This window comes from Porites lutea, chromosome 5, assembly GCF_958299795.1.
Source record: "Porites lutea chromosome 5, jaPorLute2.1, whole genome shotgun sequence".
Taxonomy (NCBI): Eukaryota; Metazoa; Cnidaria; class Anthozoa; order Scleractinia; family Poritidae; genus Porites; species Porites lutea.
The window spans coordinates 14,598,342-14,616,857 of NC_133205.1; the positions used below are offsets into that span (position 1 = coordinate 14,598,342).

General features: G+C 40.3%; 1 pseudogene; it reads left to right on the forward strand.

Annotated features, from left to right (window-relative positions):
* The first annotated feature begins 4,927 nt into the window (after window positions 1-4,927).
* LOC140937089 (UDP-glucuronosyltransferase 2C1-like) lies at window positions 4,928-9,839 on the forward strand (annotated as a pseudogene).
* Window positions 9,840-18,516: the final 8,677 nt, after the last annotated feature.

Genomic DNA, 18,516 nt, shown 5'->3' on the forward strand with positions numbered 1-18,516 from the left:
AACCATAAAAAAAATTCCCAAAATCACTTTTCGGCCAGCCGGACGGGTTCTCACTTTTGACAGGCACCAAATTTGCAGTGCGATTAATAGAGTTACCATTTACGCTTCAACATGATAGAGAAATTGTTATGTTTAGGTTTTATTTCCCTTTATTCATTAAACTGTGTATGATTTTGTTATGTGTAATCTTTAAAAGCGAGTGATATTTACCCGCGGCGTTTTGAGTATTCCTACATGCGATGTTTATGTTCGACTGGAAACAACCGGTGCAGCGATGAAAATTGCGAGAGGGACTACTAACAATCAATAAAATAAGTTTAATTCGGTGAAACATGTACAGAGACAATAATTTTCATTCACGAAGAGAAGTATTGAGAGTAAAGTGTCTCAGAAAATCATGAGTCAGGCAAGCATAAGCTTATTTATGTTTTAAGCCGGCTTCCCGGTGTTCGCTCTTTTTCAAGATGAACTCGAGGCAAGAAAATCGCTCAGAGCTTTCTGTTTACAGGCAAAATCATAACTAAATAATCTTCGGAACCTTTTCTTTGAATTTGCGGGTCAAAAAATGTCTAAAGGCTTTTTAAACCTGATATTATTGTAGGTTAGATCATTGCTCGTGTTTTAACTTAAGCCGCATAAACCATACGCTCGACTTCAGGAAACCGAAAAAAAAAAACATCAAAAACAATAATGGCTCAGGCTTACCAGTCGAGATGCCGCTTCTGAAGGTCATCAAGTGTTCCAGAATCGCTTGAGACTTTTCAACCCTCTTACGCCTCAAGCAAGGGCAAGTGGGTAAGCTCATTTTTGAAAACGATGCCATCCGAAATCGGATTTCCAATGACTTTGACAAGCGGTGCATTTGTCAACAAAAAGTGCAATAAACAAACCAGCCACGAATTACAGAACAATCTTGGTAGCATCTGTATTTCATTTTGTACACCAAGTAGAAAAAGACAGTTTAAAACATCACAAGATGACACAAAACTCTGTCAGCTCCAGCTATCAGAAAGCAAGTTTCCAGACGCTGCATAAATTTTCCGCATAAACTCACCTGTCAAATTTTGACCAATCAGAACATAAAAGTTGGAAGTAGAGCGTGATCAACGCGTGACAGTGAGAAAAGTCAAAAGCGATTGCCTTCCCTGCATGTAAATGTAAAAGCCGGTTGAATTTTCGTGTCCGAGATCAGTTCGAAATCAACATTTTAAAAGTGTGGCTCATGAAACACGACTTATTGCATATGCATTTTAAAAAAAATGAACTTGAGCCTGCGATCATTTGAAAAGTAGCAACTTGTCAGCGGATACCTTCAAAATATTACTCGAACTCAGAGGGTCGATACCTGAGCCCGCGATTCGGTCAGGCGATACTGGTCAGCAGAAACACTGCTTTGACAGCTGTCAGTTAATCAAAACATGGATGTAAAATATCAGGTCGCAGGCTCCCAGACTAGCTAGAAAGTGTGAGATTAAACATTGGTATGCCTGTGGTGCGGACAGACGGAAGGTCGGGTGGTCGGTGTACGGTCACGTGATTGCCGAATTTTCTAGGATGGATAGATTTTCTATAAAGCTATGGGGCTTCGAATTGAGCCCGTGATCAAATAAAATATCAGCGCAAAACTTTAAACACTACGTGACCTCAATAGATAGAAAAATGAGCCCGCGATCCACTCAGGTGATGATAGTCAGCGTATACTCTAGTTTGACAGCTGTCAATTAACCTTCATTAGAAGGGGGAATATTCGAATTAACAGACTACAAGTGTGAGTAGGACATTTTCGTCCGGCATGTAGTGGAAAATGCCAGATCGTGTACCTGAGCGAACCTGAGCCCTCGTTATTAGTTTTCTGATGGTGGTCTGCACATGTCCCATTTTGACAGCTGTCAATTGACCTTAATTTGGCTTGCCAATGTAACTTTAAACAACTGTCAGCCAACTGACAGCCTTGCCCGGCGTAGTTTCGTTTTTATGTTGAATTGGTAAGTGTGACTTATATCAGCTTATATATAGGAGCAAAACGACCGGTCTTTTATCTGAGCCCGCGAGACGGTCATGTGATAATTGTCAGCGGATGTCTGATTTTGACAGCTGTCAATCTAATCGTACTCATACGGATGGCTTACATAACTAAGAGGCTAGTCAAGTTGTGCAAGATCTATTGTGACATTTGACATCGGCTTACATGAAGTGTGTGTACGGACGGGCGGGCGTACGCTACGTCATAACCAAATTTTCTCGGATGGATAGTTTACCAAATTTTCTTACCCATGTAGCTCCGCTACGCGCGCGCGAAGCGCGCGCGGGAGCTCCGCTATTAAATGAAACGCAAGTGCTGGGAAGGGTTTTGAGCCAGTTCCGTTACTTATACTATTTCTGGAAGAAAAGACTTCGAAGCACTAATTTTCAGGAAGATAACGAAATTGCTCTTGTCACGAGACGAAATGGCTTTGCTGGAAATGCCTTTTATTGAAACACGTCGAGTCGCGCAATAGAAATTAAAAATTCAAACTTGGCTGCGAGGCTTAGGGGAATGAAACAAAAGAAATGTTAAGGCACTAGTAATTATCGTGATAAAAATTAATAAAAAGCTTCCCTTAAGAGGAGCGTTTTCAGATGGCACTTAAAAATCCTTAGATCTGTAATAGAACGAATCTCACGCGGTAATACATTCCAGAGTGCCGGAGCTGCGACGTGGAATGATCTGTCTCCTAATGTAACCCTACTTCTATAAGTTGGCGTTGCAAGCAACAAACCATCCGAGGAGGATCTTAAATTATAATTTCCTGATCTTTTAATTGACACAGGTTCTCTTAAATACGTTGGCGCGAATCCATAGATGGCCTTAAAAACAAATAGTAGAATCTTAAAACTAATGGTTGCCTAACCGGTAGCCAGTGCAGCTCGTACAGCAACGGCGTTATGCGACAGTAGCGTGGCGCGCGACAAACTGGTCTTGCTGCGGCATTTAAAACGCGCTGAACCTTATTCAGGTGAGAAGCTGGCAAGCCATATAAAAGACTATTGCAATAATCTACGCGCGAGGTAACAAACGGATGTACGAGGGTATCTGGTATCTGTACTTAAAAACCTACGGATCCCACTTATATTATGCAAATGCATATTCAACAAAATATCATTCTTTACTTTGAACAGTTCTGACTCGGTGCTCTGGTTTTGGTTATACGCGGACTGGAGTAGCATATGCAAATCATTAGTTGTCATGTGGTCAATGAGCTGATTAGCCACTGCCTTCTCTGACAGTTTGGAAACACAAGGGAGGTTGCTTACTGGGCGGAAGTTATGGAAAGCAATGTCAAGTCCACACTTTTTAAGCAGCGGTTTTAGTAAAGCCTCCTTCCAATCGCTAGCGAATTCGCCAGATTCGAAAAACAAGTTAAAAACCTCTAGGACTACCGAAGTAGACATTGGATTCAGCGGACATGATTTCTTGGCAGCTTTCTTGATAACCTCAGAGCATGTCAGAGACTTGCTCTTGAGACAACGTATCAGAATCAGCGTACCCCTTTCCTCCGGCTTTTGACATCTCCGAAGAGCTCTGCATATCAATTAACTGATTAATTTTATCGATCTTCTGCATAAAGAAATTTCCGAAACCATTGGCGAGATCATCTGGAGCTATATCCTTTGGAAACGACACCTCAGACGGTTCACACAGCAGCAACTTGGTGGTGCCAACGATTATTGCATCTTATCCCCATAAAACTGGTTTGCTTCTCGTCGATTTACCGGCACAGTTTTCGATTTACTTTTTCATGAAAACTAGGTAGAAAGGAATTCCGAGAAAAAAGCCGCCATGTTTGATTTTCTTCCCAAGCATTGCACAGGAATCCCAACTCGACATGACGAATCGGTCTTGCTCTTTTCCTATTTTTTAACACCATTCACTTTTGGAAAATTCAAGATCTTGCGGCAAGATTTGGAAAGTTCAAGTTCTTGCCGGCGAGTTAACTCACCACCCTTGAATATACGTAGTCTTAAGTTCCTCAGCTTCGTGCAAAACACGTGAGAAATAACACGTACTTCGCAAAAGTCAAAGAGAGGTTATTTTTTATTTGCCCCAGCCCCCTACCCCACGGACAGGACCACTTCTAACAATTCCCCACACCCGGGCCCGAAAGGCTGGAGCCGCCTGGGGGATGGTAACCGGTCAAATTGAACCATGCATTATATGGCCGTCGGCTCCAAAACTGGCCAAACAAAGTTCTGTTTAAGTGTTCCAGTTCGCGTCAGAATTTACTGTAAAGAATCATTCTGTCTCAGAGCTGGCTGGACAGGGATGGTGGACGTGCAGTGAGATACTTAACAGTTAATGAATGAGGCTGAGTATCTTATGAAGAATTATGGAGATCGAGGAGGGTGTTATCCGTCGAGGCCGTAGGCCGAGGCGGATAACACCCTCCGAGATCTCCATAATTCTTCACATGATACGAAAGCCGAATTCAATAACTGTTTTATTATTCATTTAAAATAATTCCTAGTTTAAAAACATAGCTAAAACATGCGTACCTCCATCGATCCATCGATGTTAAGTTCATCTTCGATACTGTACGTTTAGGTTTGTCCACCTCCGCAAATATTCTCCAAATAGCAGATGTCGCCCTTCGAGTTGTCTTCTTGCTGTTCTTGCCATGTTTTTAGATATTTTTCGCCTAGTTCTTACTCTTAAAACGAGTGAAATGTCCGCCATTTTTTCAAGTTCACAACCAAAACAACTCAACCTCGTCCCTAGGTCTTCTCGGTTAACGGTGCCTTAACCTGCACGAACGCTGCATTTTTGACGTCATTTCCTCGTTAAAGTCAAATTTCTTCCAAATTTGGTCATCGGTAACTGGTTATGGTGAATTAAACGTGCGCTTTTAGCCAATCAGAATCAGGGAAATATTTTGAATGAATAATAATTTTAGTTATTGTCTCTTAATAATATAATTACCGACTCAAATGATCAGTTTTGGTCATGTGATCCGAGAAAAATCTCCCTCATCCGTGATAAAGATCATGTACGAAATTAAATGATGGCGTTGTTATCACCACTGATTTTGCTCGCATTGGTTGTTAGCTCCGTTTCATCTTCACGTATCGCTGGCTTCATGGCCCTTGGAGGATCCCAGTATATTAACATGAAACAAATCATGGAAGAACTGGCTTCTCGGGGCCACTAGGTAGATAAACAGTTAATATAATCTACGTCCTTTATTTTTGTGTCACGTTCAAGCAAAGGTTGTTGACGCGATCTCCAGACAAACTGGGCGCTGTGTAATGCCTTATTTTAAATTAACGTACTGAAAATACAAGCTGATTAATACTAAGGAAAATAATTTAAAGGGTTTTTTTTGGCTATAATCACATAAAACATGGATTTGAATATTATATAAAGCAACCGCATTCCAAACGAATCCATTTCACCACTTCACCAATCAGGGGTGGTCTTTAGGTATGATTTAGGAGATTCGTAAAAATTCGGAACGGATTCTCCGTTAGCATGACAGCAATATATTGCCGCAAACAGGCAAGAACGTGACGAGTCTCACCAGACTGTTGTCAGGTACTCTTTTTACTGTTTGTGCCAAAAGAAACGAAGAGGTTATGAATCCTAATATCCGTACAAAGCAATGGAACTTTGTCAAGTATATGTTTACTGGTAATGATATTGTTTCACAGAAGAAAAAAAAACAACTTTAAGAACTACACATCAGAGGTCACGAGAGATCTTAGATGCTATTGCATTCCCCCTCGGAATTATCTGATCTATAAATAAGATCACTCAGAGATTAGATTTCTTGGGTTAAAATCCTTGCCTGTTTTTAGAATTCTGTAAAGAAATGCAAAATCCGTTTTTATACTGAGAGAGAATCCGGATTTGGATTTTTCAACGAAACGAAATCAAATTTCCAAGCCTTCCTTTGGGCGCGGATCCGTAAAAACCTTGTTCGTAAAGAATCAAGGGAAGCTGAAATTAACAATCTCATCTTCACAAGAACTCAACCAAATTAAGACTTCACAAATTCTCGCTGCTCAAATGGAACGGTGAGTTGTTTCTTTCCCAACTTGAACGATTGCATGTTTGCTACCCATAACCCAACCAAGCGCCGCTCGCGTTTGCATCGCTTCGATAAACCAATCAAATACTTTTATTCTTGCAAGTTGTTCGTTTTAGTTTTGTTCGAGCGTAAACATTTGATTTTCCAACCCAGTTTCCTATTTAATTCCCCTTCGGAAATAGTATAAAGTACTCCAAGTCTACAACCAGTTGCAAAAATGTTAAGTTGAGACACTCCCACGAAAGAACCACGACCTTTCTTGCTTCAAATCCCTCCTGGTCACAGGTCTGTGAGATATAATACTGACCTCCCTCCTACCTCCCATTCAAAGTTGTTCCTCCAAGTCTTGAGTATGGTCTTGTATTGCTAGCAACTTTGATAAGGGGTGGAGGGGGATCACAAGCACAAGATCATGGACAGGCCAGTTATGCCAAAATACGGCACAGTGTTTCAAGTACTTTTGCAACTGGTTGTTGCTCATAGTCTACTTTTGGCTCGTTTACAGGCTCAGATTTCGTTGAGGATTTTCATGATTTTGTACATTCACTGCAAACAAATGGTTAACTTAATTTTTGTTTTTAATTCTAACAGGTTTCACTGCTCGTTCCATCTTCCCAGAAAATTAAACCAAGTGACATGGTTCCACACAGGATTTACCAAGTGCCTCTCAAACCGGATTATCTCGATGATCTCATTCGTCTTGACTTTGAGGGATCCTGGTTACAGGGCATATCATGGCAAAGGAAGATCCTAAATATCTTGTGCGAAAGTGCTCTAAAGAGCATCGAAATGCTTGAAGAAGTCAAAGATTTGGACTTGCTTGTTTACGACAGTCCTACGGGAATGTGTGCTCCGTTGGTTGCTGAACTCCTTGGTACTCCGCGAGTGGAAATATTGATGTCTGCACCAAACACCCCGTTTAGTTTTAACCACATGATTCCCATGCCTGTCTCCTATGTTCCGTCTCACTTGTCAGGATTCACTGATAGAATGACGTTTATGGAGCGATCTATTAATTTGGTTTCCTATCTTTGTGAAAAGCTTTTGCTGGATCTCTTATTCGGTAGTATAATGAATAACCTCAAGGTTAAGTACAACATTAAATCTGAAGAAAGTTACGAGGAGGCTGTTGTTGGTGCTGAACTGGTTTTGATTGCGGCTGATTTTGCACTGGAGTATCCTCAGCCTTTATTGCCAGGTAAGAATTGATCTCCGTTACACCAGTTAAAAACAATTTAGCGTACAGACTCTCTCCTTTGCAGGGGCTCCAGCTGGGTATTACAACAAAAAAAATCACTTTGAATTTTAAAAAAAAATAGTAAGCGTGCGGCCGGGCGACGGGAAGGATCGTCCCCTCGCTTCTCCCCATAGTCGGCGTTTTAGCTTATTCGCGTCGGTATAACGTGTTTTAACTACCATGATAAGAACGTCGGCGCTTTATAATAAACCCAAACAATTCCTAAACATTATATACTTTTTTAACAATTGGCTCATGCTAAATTAGGCTACAAAATTGGAGAGTACAAGAGAAGGGTAAGAGTTGCTCAAGGTTCTGTTGATAGCAACTCTAGTCACTCTAGCTTCTTGGGCGCTCTTCCAAAGTCCTGTAAAACCTGACACCCGCCTATAGCTGCAAGCACAACTTTTTTATAAAGTTGACCATGCTGTGGTACATGTAACTTAAAGGCGAAAAACAAACCAATAGAAGCACAAGACATTGCAATCAAATACATTGCATCGGATTTTCTTCAACAGGTAACCGTATGGTAGGACCATTGAATGTCAGGGAGACCGCTCAACCTCTACCACGTGATCTGGAAGCATTCATAAGCAATTCAGGAGGGCATGGTTTTATCATTGTTTCCTTTGGATCAAATGTGGCTTCTATTCTTCCTCGAGAGATTGTAGACATGCTAGCAACAGCTTTTGGAAAGCTAAAACAGCTTGTGGTGTGGAGACTTAAAGGTATCTTATTACGTCACCAACACCTTCATGGCTAAAAATTTCAGTTAAAGGGCAGCTGAATAATAATAAACGTGCCCTCCGTGTGCAATTTATTGTTTTAAAAGGTCAAACTTATTCGCTTATAATAACAAATTTGTTCTCATTATAAAAACGAAAACGAATAGACAAACTGACCATTTTCCATCCTTTTTTCCTATTTGCCTATCAGGTATGTAAGCCGTTATCTGATGAAGTGTTTCCAGTTTAATATCATAGGTGACGAATTACTCCTTAATTTTGGCGCGAAATTTCAGCGTTTATTTGTAATTTCACATGTGAAATTACAAAATTGCCATGGCAACCCTCTGTACGTCTCAGTGTCAAGATGGCGACCAAGTTTTCAAATGCCGTGAATGAAGATGTCAGGGCACAAAAAGACGCTTTAGAAAACCTGAACACACAAGAGAACATCAAGAAGGATTCTAAGAGGCATTTTGTCGAAAAAGTCTGAAAAAGTCTGAACTTTGTAAGCCAAATTTAAGGTCTAAACGTTTGAGAGAGTGGAGTTCTCGATCGATACGATCCAGGATAAACATGTCAAAAATCCAAGATTGCTAAGGTAATTCGTCACCCATGTTATTAAAAGGTAATCAAATGGTATACTCGTGAAATTAGGGAATAATTTCACTTGCGTTTTGTCCAAATCCTAATAATTATCCGAGCCTTTATACACATACAAATCAATATGCCAAACAGACCTTAACTTATGCCAAAGAAAGTTGTACCTATTATAGGCTAAGTGATGAGTTCAGAATAATTTTAGCAGTCATAGAAGCCATACCCAAGATAGTAGACTATTTTTGACAGTTTTAAAAGGTGGTCTTTGAAACAATATTTTCGAAACGAAAGACTGAATAGGCGAGACCGACTGGGGAAGACTGCACAAGAATCATTTGCCAGTTTATGGCCCTTGGCATTCACGGCGAGGCTGAGAATACAGACTCCATGACGTCCTTAATAAACTCCCCTAACTCTCCCTAACCCTGCCTCTGAATGAATGTAATGACATTTCTCAAGATTATTGACCAAAGTCCTTTATTGCAGGCTACATCCCTGCCTTTCTTGCTAAAAACATCAAAGTTATGGAATGGTTACCTCAGAATGATCTATTGGCTCACAAAGACATCAAGGCGTTTGTTTCTCACGTGGGTCATAACAGTCTGTATGAATCTGCATATCATGGAGTTCCTTTGGTCTGTTTCCCTCTTTTTGCAGAGCAGCATGCTAATGCCAAGAAAGCGGAACATGTTGGTCTTGGCTTAGCAGTGTACCATGACCGTACTAATGCTCAGCAATTGTCTAAAACAATTGAACTGGTTATCAATGAACCAAAGTAATAATAAAAATACATACGGGTGGTCTTTTTATTATTATTATTCACTAAGCTCGCGTAAGGTAACTCCTTTGGATTTTTGAGTCAGTGATCAATTACCGTTTCATTTAATTGATAACGAAATACAGATAGTATGCAGTGTAATGTATTCTGGTAACAATAACTAGTTGTATAGCTATCCTCCCTTCCAATCCATTGTCAGATTTATTGCCCTCAGCCCATTCAGACTAAATTTTTCTACGATCTTTTGCAGGCCTTGTACGTAGTGTCGAATTGAGCCTTGTAGTGCATGTCGTATTGAGCCTCCTCGATGTTATTGTCTCTATGGTCTCCCAAAAATTATGCTTTATTTACGGATCTTATCGGCGAAATCTTTGCGGCAACTTTAAATTTATTTAATCTTAAATTTGTTTGCTCTTCTCAATTTAGTAATTTGATGGTGTATGACTACTACACAGGTTGTCGAAACGTCAGTCATTGTCAGAAACGGTCCCGCCTAGAACTACGCTCGCTCGAAAGATACCGTATTTATTCGATTAAACGCCACGGCGTTTATTAAATTTTTAGCGCTTCCAATGCGGCGTGTTCCAAGGGCGGTGTTTATTTCGAAATCACTTTTTTAAAATCACTGAAAATAAATCGTTTGTAAATATTATGTAATTTGAAGGTTCCAATGTCTCCCTCATTTTGCTGAGATAGAATCGTAAATGTCTGGATGCTGTAAATTACCAAGTTGTACCGAAAATTTCCTTGTTATCCTCGGGTAAGTAAAACGCCACATTCTTCTGATTAGATGCGGCGTTTAATAGAATAAATACGATACATATATTCCACAGAATTATGAGAAATTCTAATGAGACCGAAACCAACAGCGGAATTGCACGAAATTTAGGTCTCCTTCTTATGAACAGTTAGTGCACTATGATATTTGCCGGGGCATGTTCATTTACTGTACATGTCTCTCCCCCCTTGTCAGGTTAATACCCATATCCCCAACAAAAAACGATAAAATTTCCAAATAAAATTTCCGGCTACTCAATAAGCAGCTTAAGATTAAAACATTATTGTCCGTGAGTGGGGTTGCCCATAAGAATAATACAAATCCCTTAAGTCGTTTTGTTCAAATTAAAAGGTGCATGTCATTTCTGCGCTATAGTAAGAATCTTTCAATATTGTTTTACTTAGGTAAAGACAAGAGCCATAACGGGACAGGGACGGAAACGCCCAGACTAGCCCTTATAATAATTTCACCAAAGTTATTTTTAGACCAATTAAACGGTTAAAAAAAATCGGAAATTTGTTTCCCGAGAGGTCCGCAAACTTTTTATTCAGCGCTGTCAAAGAGGAGGGGAGAAGATAACGGCGTCCCGCGTGGAGGTGCGTTTCATCGACGAAAGCGATTTTGTAAACAACGGAAATGGTTTTATCTTGGAAGATTCTCCCGATTGGGAGCTAGATTCCATGATTTCTTTGGAGTTGACTGATTTGCTAGATGACATATCAGTTTTTTAGGAGGAATTTAAATCCGCGGACAGCGATCCTTGTGGTGAAATCTCAATTTCGGTACAGGAACCTAGGCAGCAAATAAAGTTAGAAGAAAAAAACCACAGCAAAAAGAAAACAGAAGAGTGGGAATAATCGTCGCACAAAACAATCAAAGCAGCTAAAAGTCCGACTCGATTCCAGTGAAGCGACATCGACGCGGAATTGGAACAAAAACGCTAAAAAGCAAGCAAATCACAGCAGAAATCAAAAAAAAGAAAGCAGCAAAGATGCTAATAAAAAAAGAACTAGAAGGTAAACGTCGTCCCATCTGTCAGAACTTCGTATCAGAACAGCTCTAACAACAAGTCATGAAAATTTGGAAACCGGTCGAAATCTTATGGCTAATCGAAGAAATACTCGACGCTCAGAACTTCTCAGTATTTCTGGAACTTGTAGCTGTAGTTGCAAAGGACGTAAACAAAAGCCGTCAAGCTCGTTTGGCATTCGAGGTCGTGGGCCAAGCGTCGTTAAACATTGCAGGAAACCATCACCTTCACGGACAAAAGGGAATTGCTTTTAGTTATTCAGATCCAGGAGGAACTTAAGAGAAAATTAAATGACCTAAAACCCTTATTTATCCGCAACAAAGAGGGTTAAGTTTCAAGAGAGGTAAAAGACAATGTTCTTGCATCAGAGGGTCAAACCTGCCGACCAGAAACACAGGAAACAAAACCCACAGAAAATCAATATGCGTGTCGTGAACAAGCGGCAAAAATCACATTTGCTCGATCAAAACTAAGAACCCTCCAAAGTATAATCTACCCGCCAGAAGGGAAAAAAAATTTGGAACAACCAGAAGCATTTGAAGCATTTTTGACTTTCGTCTGTCTCTTTTCATAAGCGGACTTCTCCTCACGGCTTTCTCGAGCTCGCCGAGGGAAACAGAATTTGAGTCCTCTTCGGACAAATCATCGCTTATCCTACGCTTGCGAGTAGCAACGCTAAGTTCAATTTCTTGAACTGAAATGCGCTCTTCAGGATAATCTAAAATATTCATGCCGAAATGAAGACGCCTGTAAATTTCTCTCGAAAAGGTCATGTTCATTATTCCACGTTGCCATTATAACATTCTGCATTGTTTGTCATCGTGCGTGGACTTGATGACGTTTCAAACAATAGATTAAAGCGAGCGGACGTCCCAGGTATTAGACTTCCGTTTAAGTAAAACCTCTAAAAATAAATTTAGTGAAATTAGCATATCCCGGCCAACACCCTAAGATTTGCTCTCTTTTATTACAGATTCACTCCACTGCATAACAAGCAAATAATGAAATGAAATAAGCTAACACTACTTTAACAAACAAACAAAAAAAGAAAAAAAAAAGTTGTGGAGAAGGAGACAACCAAAAGCACCAATGCGCCATACTTGGGATGCTCTCTCTCGCATAACGGCTCTAAGTGACGATTAATACGTCGATACATTAGGGCAAGTTCTATGGACTAGCTTTTTACGTTAATAGTCGTAATTCATAACAAAACAGTTAAATAGAGAGTGATTTTTTTTGGTTTCAGATTCAAAAAAACTGCAATGCGTATATCAAGCCTGTTGAAAGACAGGCGACGCCCCCCTCTTCAAGAAACTTGTGACTGGATAGAATATGTCCTGAGGCATGGTGGAGCCAAGCATCTTAGACCTCAAGTGTTTAACATTCCTTGGTACCAGTACTTCTTGCTTGACGTCTTACTTTTCTTGTTGCTGTGGGTACTGTGATTGTAGTGACGATATGGCTGACATGCAGATCCTTGAGCCGTTTGTGCTGTAAGAGAAAAGGAACCAAAACAAGGAAGGAATAAAACAAATCAAGGTGGTTTGGAATAACGTTAACTTTTTTTTACGAGGTTAGTGTTCATTATAGCATACTTGAAAGGACTCAAAGTCAGTTATCTTTCTATCTCGATAATCTCCCCAATAATTGATAATTATGATTTATTTAAAATATATTTTCGCCTTAAATATATCCCTCGGCTAATTCTTCATAACCAGCTACCGTTGACTAAATTTGTTTGTTTGCTATAGCCCACTTAGGAAATGAGTGATAGCCTGGGACCAAACTAAGCGCGCACGTTTATTGGATCGTTTGGGGGGACGCGAAAAAAACATGACGGAAAGCAAAGTGAAATGTAGCGGGGTTAAAACAGCTCAAAACAGCCAAAGAGAAGGTGGCCATGAAAGAAAAACACATGAGAATGTGAAGCTAAAGGAAGAGGATGTGCCTGGGGCTATTTTACCGCGAGAGAAACCTGAAGAATGCACCGTGAAACAGCTCATGAACCGCACCTAGGTATTAAACAGAGTGGAAACGGTTGTTTCTGAAACATTGAATCTAATTAACCTAACCTAACCTAAGTCTCATCAAAGTCAAAATAAACTCTTCAAGTATACTCATTGATCTGGGTCTTCCAAGATTTTGCTCAGGACAGGTGTTTTTCTTCGCATACGAGCCATAATTTAAGTTCTGGGCCTTGTCATGTAACATATCGTTAAGAAGCATAAGTGCATTCCAGTGAAGAAGAACAGTATCAAATTCAATATCTTCATCCTTTTCCTTAAATTTTGAAATGTCAAACGTCGGATTTTTCAGTGCATGCTGAAGTCTCTTTGAATCTCTAGTCAACTCGTCTTTTTCTTTAGCTAATTTGCCTTTTACCTCGCCTGTCGATTTTAATTCAAATTCCAATCGATTGAGAAATTCGCGCTTATTCGAGTTTGCGTCTCAGTGTCACAAAAGGAAAGAGTCGGTGAAACACTGTTGCTTTGAGTGTCCACGTCAATCTGCTCAACTGACACTTCATTTACTGAGTCAGCCTCAAAATTCGCGCTTTTCACCACCATCCCAATGGAGAGAGCAAATCCGTGCGCTATCAGAGTTCAGATTCAAATTATCGTTCCGAAGCAAATGTACATATTCTCGCCGGATACGTTTTGCCTTGGGTATTCGAAAAAATGCCAGACCATGGGAGTTCTTGAAATTATTTGGGCACAAAGGCACACAGCAAGTTACACGTCCCGGCATTATTCCAGGTGGCTGCTCGGGGTTTTCTGTCCCCCCCCCAAACGATTCCATAAACGCGCGCGCGTATAGTTTGGTCCCAGGCTATCACTCATTTCCGAAGTGGGCTTAGCCTATTATTTTACGATTCACATCTGTCGTAAACTGGTAAACTGAAAGGTGCCGCAGAATGCGGCGTGGTGGCTAAGCTGTTTTGGCAAGAAAATGGTGGAAGAGCTTACACTTTCCCGGAAGACGAAATAGCCATATTACCGCCACAAAAACATAAGAGAAGCACAAGAAAATACCACCCGAAGGATGACAACTGCCTTTTAAAGAATATCTGCGGAAAAGAAAAACTCTTTTGTTTCCTTAATCTGCCGAGGAACGCGCAAATGTTTCAAGAATTTTACGTAGAGGTATTGGGATGCTCTGAGCTCAGAAACATATTAAATTAAAAAATGAGGTGATTAATGAATTCGGCTTTCGCAGCCAGTGTATTTTGGCGTTGATAATTCTTGTTTTACCAACTCTTTAACTCCGAATTCACGTTTATAGCATTCTTTCATGTTGAAAGTCTCTTCACCAATACCCCTTTAAACGATTGTATTAACCTGGAGGCTAAATAAACTAAGAACAACGTAAAATGTACTCTGAAAGCTGAGTTAGATCATCAAAGGTTGAGATTTACCTGAAACATTCCTTTTTTTAATTTTACAGTTATATTGTGACCCGCCGGATTCAAGAAAATAAGTATATAATACAGCACTTTCCGGCAAAAACTTAAAACTTTCACTTTCAACACGAACGCTGATGGAAGACTTTTGAAATTGCTTGAGTCACTGAACACTGACCTCACTAAAGAGGGCCTCTCGAAGTAACAAGTTGTAGAAGCAAGCAAATGTATGGACAATCGTCGTTTCTCGCGTTAATTTACTCCTACTCAAGATAGCACTTAATTATACCTTTTTTTCCAGACAGAAAAGATGGCGGGAAACTTCAGTCAACGCTCTCCTTACAAACCACTCTAGGCGCAATGACTAGCTCTGAAGTTGTAACGAACAGCAGCATCGGAACCCCGTGTGAACTGTGACTTAAACTTTATAATGAAAAGCTCCCGTAAGCTTCGGTGTCCACGTTTTTGAAGTACTAGCTGGTCGTTTCCCTTGTTTTGAGTTCTCGTAAGTGACCCCTCGATCATTACATGAAAAAAAGGACTTACTCCTTGGTAAAATTAAGGGTTATACGCAACACAAGTGCTAACGGTTCGTTAAGGTCGTGTGTGAAAAGTAATTAAGTAGATATAGCCAAACGTTGAGGACTTCGGGCGAGTTTCAGGCTTCTTATCGAAGATCAAAACGCTCTTGCTCCACACTGGTGCTTTCTGTAAGTTTAACGTTAAAATGCGGGTGAGCAGATTACACGTGATAGAAGGTACAAACGCTTGTGACTTGATTGCGTTCTAAGCATTCCATTCATTCTTAGTGGAAGTCCAAACAAATGCTGTTCACTGGCGTAAAATGTCTGATTTGTCGATACGCCACCATGTGACATAGCGTAAATTCAACATGGTGGCAAAGTCGTCCCTCGTGTGTTTTTAATATTCCAGCCCTTCTATGCCCTTCTATATCTTCTTTAAGTACACGTGTATCGCCAGAAAACTTTGCTAAGTGTAGCTGCCCTTAGTTTGATTCAGGATCAAGTTCATCTTCTCTGAAAAACGTAAATAAATGAAGTATACGTCAATATTTCATTGCCTTTTCTATTGATTCAACAGTAAACCACTTCACCAAGATAGAATGATCTAAGAGATCGAATCCCCCATACATGGCCCTCTTTCCATAAAAATTATTTTAAATCTCTTCTTGGTTATGTGTGATACTGCGTAGTCATTTTAATAACGCCTCCTTATTGGTCGGTCAGAATGGCGTCAAGTAATTTTAAACTTGGCGGGTAATTCATTTTACTGCCGATTACGCACTGCACGTGATATGACGTGCGAACTTGGCATTACTTTCGCCGACAAGTCAAAAGATTTCTACGTGGAAAAATATTTCCAGAGCACATGCCGACGAGGAAAACGGTCCTGCCTTGCGAGAGTCGCCGGAGAAAACGGGTGACGGTGCGACTCGGCGAAAACCGCTCATAATGGTCTTCGCTACACATAAGTAAGTAAACAACCAACAACCTCGAGTAAGTCATACTACAGACCTTAAGTTAGGGTGGACGGTATCGTGGAGTACGACAACCGGAAATAAAATTTGCCAGATTTGGGGCTAATTTGCGTATATCTCACCCGTCCAGCCTACGTCGATTGCACATCGCGACGGTGAGAAGGCTTTAGTGCGGCGGCGTGTCGAGAACGTGAGTTTTCTCTCCGTGTTTTTGTCTTCAAAATATCTTTATTTTAACAGAATACCGCTTTAACCTGTTTCTGTAATGTCTTTTTTACTTCAAATTGTAAGCCTTTTTCAATTATTTATTATAATTAACAGTAAATGAATAAGGTTGAGTATCTTATGAGAAATTATGGAGATCGAGGAGGGTGTTATCCGTCGAGGCCGTAGGCCGAGGCGGATAACACCCTCCGAGATCTCCATAATTCTTCATATGATACGAAAGCCGAATTCAATAACTGTTTTATTATTCATTCAAAATAATTCCTAGTTTAAAAACATAGCTACAACATGCTTACCTCCATCGATCCATTGATGTTCAGTTCATCTTCGATAGAGTACGTTTAGGTTTGTCCAGCTCCGCAAATATTCTCCAAATAGCAGATGTCGCCCTTCGAGTTGTCTTCTTGCTGTTCTTGCCATGTTTTTAGCTATTTTTTCGCCTAGTTCTTACTCTTGAAACGAGTGAAATGTCCGCCATTTTTTCAAGTTCACAACCAAAACAATTCAACCTCGTCCCCAGGTCTTCTCGGTTAACGGTGCCTTAGCCTGCTAAAACGCTGCATTTTTGACGTCATTTCCTCGTTAAAGTCAAAATTCTTCCAAATTTGGTCATCAGTAACTGGTTATGGGGAATTAAACGTGTGCTTTTAGCCAATCAGAATCGGCGAAATATTTTGAATGAATAATAACACTATTTAAGGATGGAATATAGCACACTGAATTTCTTCAAATGGTACAACTGTAGGATTAGAATTCCCAGAGATGAAAAAGCTAATTTATGCAACAGGATAAATTAGAGTTAATGTGATAACCATAAACCCACCCTTACCAGTAATGGAACCAGCTCACTTCCTTTCAGGGGCACTTCCTGTGGCGACCCCTGTCACACTAATTGTTTCGCTCAGCCAATTAGATGCGAGCTATCACATGTACAGTTGATGCTTATATTTTCGCGCCTAGCTCAGCAAAATAGTACTTCATATTCTTCTCTGCGTGGAACAAAATGTTCGTTACTTATAGCCTGGTTTTTCCTTCATGAATTGGAATTTTTGCTAAGCCGTAATGACGAGATCACCGTTTAGGAAGGGCTACCTTGATCTTCCCACTGCATACAAGCCTTACGCGTTTGAGTTTTTCTGGACAGACCTTCCACGAAGAGATGTTGCACCGCCGCTCTTGGTCTAACTCCGTCCTTGAAACATTGATCTACAATAGTTCAACCCTCCTCTCGAATGTCGCTGCTTTCTCCTCTTCTTGAACTTTCGACATCCTCTCGCATGTACCGTCACTTTAACCGTTTCGACTCTCTCGGCTGGCACTTCACAGTCAAGGTTCCTCCGCAGCAAATCATCTTAGGCCAATGTGTCTTCCTTTGGGATCAGAGTTGCTCTCTCATTATTCAGGTGCGGTATTTTTCTGGTTTATCGATAGTTAACTTAATATTCTTATTATATTGTGCCTCGAACGACATCTGTTTTTGCAATATTGTGTGCATGTGACTGTACTGAGCGCTTTGAGACATGGAAAGTTATTTTTGAGTTAGCTTACTGTATTACGAAGAAGGACTTGGCGCCGCGGCCTCTGAAATTCACTTTATTCAAGTCCTGAGGATTCAAGCATGCATGTCCGTGCTTTTATTATGCTCTTACTATGGAGTAAGAAAGAATACGAACTGTCAAAATCAAATCTGTGACGACTGGGCCTTCGAGGTTTTCTCAAATAATGGATTGCATTTCAGTTTCAATTGTTTTTTCACATCTAACATATTTGAGTTGAGAATGATACATGACAGAAAATCATCAAGGTCGGTTTCATGCTTCGCACGTACAGACTGCTCCTTGCGAAAGGCGCGTTTTACAGTATTCGAAAATCAGAAATTTCCTTAGTTCTACGGATCATAAACAGGAATTATAAGCTAAAATTTTCAGGATTATCTGTGAGAGCAAAAATATATATATATATATATATATATATATATATATATATATTGAATACACTTCGTGTATTTGTGGGGATAAAGTGCTCCATATAGGTCGTCCCTTTGCCCCACAGACTCACACGGTCAGCTTTTGTGGCAGAATGGGCCCCCAGACAGCCTTGTTACATGGTAACAAGGACCTAACCTTTTTTGTTGTGGTTGTCCCCAGGGGGCCTGGGAATTAGGATCCCAGAGAGAGATT